This window comes from Miniopterus natalensis, chromosome 15 (assembly GCF_054644295.1).
Source record: "Miniopterus natalensis isolate mMinNat1 chromosome 15, mMinNat1.hap1, whole genome shotgun sequence".
Lineage (NCBI taxonomy): Eukaryota > Metazoa > Chordata > Mammalia > Chiroptera > Miniopteridae > Miniopterus > Miniopterus natalensis.
In genome coordinates, this window is record NC_142095.1 from 41,302,318 (window position 1) to 41,304,310 (window position 1,993).

General features: G+C 41.1%; 1 pseudogene; it reads left to right on the plus strand.

Annotated features, from left to right (window-relative positions):
* On the plus strand, nt 1–547 carry LOC107531459 (FUN14 domain-containing protein 2 pseudogene; annotated as a pseudogene).
* Nucleotides 548–1,993: the final 1,446 nt, after the last annotated feature.

Here is a 1,993-nt window from a genome sequence, read left to right on the forward strand (position 1 = left end):
ATGGAAACATCTGACCCGCATGCTGGAAGCAAGAGTGCTGTGAGACCGCAGCACACCACTCCCTGTCCTTTGGCTCCTAGCCTCAGCATGTGTCTTCAAGAGACAAGCTTGAAATGTCCATGGCCACTCAAGGACATTTTGAGTCACTGGACTTTGCAGAATTTTCTAAAAAGCAGCCATGGTGGCACAAGCTGTTCAGGCAGGAATCTGGGCCCTCAGCTGAAAATTGTAGCGTGGCAACCCAGCTGTTACTGGGGTGTCACTGGGTGGTGCATGGGTTTCATATTCCAGAAGGTTGGAGAGTTGGCTGCAACAGCTGTGGGAGGAGGATTTTTTCTGTTCAGCTTGCTTACCATACTGGGCATGTCAGGGTTGACTGGCAATGTCCAGAGAAGGACATGAAGAAAGCCAGGGAACAGCTGAAGATCCAAAAGAGCACATATCTATGGAGGTGAAAAGCAAAGCTGAGGAGATAGTGTCATTTGTGAATAACAGTCTGGTGACTGGTGGATTTTTCAGAGGCTTTCTGCTTGGTGTGGCATCCTAAGGAGATGGCTTTGCTTCTGTTATGCCTGTTTTTTCCACCTACCAGCCCCCTCACTCCGTCACAGGACACTGAGTCTCCTCTTCCTCCTCTTCTCCAGCGCCGCTCTCCCTGCTGCAGCATATCTGAACAGCTTCTGTAGACATCTGTTGGTGCAAACTGATACAGCCCTGCTGTGAGCTTCACGGCAACAAGGAAGAGCCAATAAACATTAGCTCTCCTCCCAGAACACTCCCCACTTGACTAAACTACAGGTCAGCAAGAATGTTCCTTTTCCTCCTACATACGATACTTACTAGACCAGAGTGTGAGATGGCTCACCGTGGAGGAAGAGTGGATCCTCAAAGGTAGTCCCAGACTCGAGTTGGAAAAGAATGACAAGCACATAGATACCTTATTATGTGCTGCATGGAAAGGAACTGGGTACATTTGCCTTTAAGCAAGAAAAAGAAAAAAGGGATGAACCATGAGGACATTGTGCTAAGTGAAATGAGCCAGTAAAAAAACAGCAGCAGCAACAAATACTGTACGAATCTACATATATGATGTATCCAGTGCAGTCAGAATCACAGATTCAAAAACTAGAATGATGGTTGACAGGGAATAGGTAGGGGAGAGAGAAATGGCAAGTTTTTGTTTAATGGGTATAGAGGTTCAGTTTCACAAGATGAAAAGTTCTTCTGGAGATTGTTTGTACAACAGTGTAAATAACAATACTGAACCATACACTTAAAAATGTTTAAGATGGCAAATTTTATGTTATATGTTTTTAACCACAATTTTAAAAAGTTTTATGGGAGGAGGGTTGCTAATTAAGAAAAAATTTGTTTTAAAAGGTTCCTTAGAAATAGCTTGAGAAACACTGGCATTCAATAAATGTGTGTGTATGTGTGTGTGTGTGTGTGTGTGTGTGTGTGTATTTTAGCTGAACTATTTAAAGTTAAGGCGCAGGCATCATGACACTTTACTGCTAAATACATGGCATAAGAACAAGGATAATTTTCTATATACCGTTATATACCATAACACTACATGTATGCCATACCTCTATATCATTATCGCACTCAAGAAAGTTAATATTGAACAATAATTTATTCTGATATACAGTCTATATTCAGATACTTATAGTTCTAATAATTTTATTTTTCTATACAAGATCAATCAAGGATCATACTTCAAATTTAGTTGTAATGTCATTTTAGTCTCCTATAATCTAGAACAATTGGTTGGTTGTTTTTAACCTCACTCAAGGATATGTTTTTATTGACTTTTAAAGAGAGAAAAGGGGAGAGAGAGAAAGAGGGAGAGGAAAACATCAATCGGTTGCTGCCCATATGTGCCCTGACCACAGCCTTTTGGTGTACAGGATGACATCCCAACCAACTGAGCCACCTGGCCAGGGCTTTTTTTTTTTTTTTTTTTAAAGAAATTGACATTTTGGAGAATTTG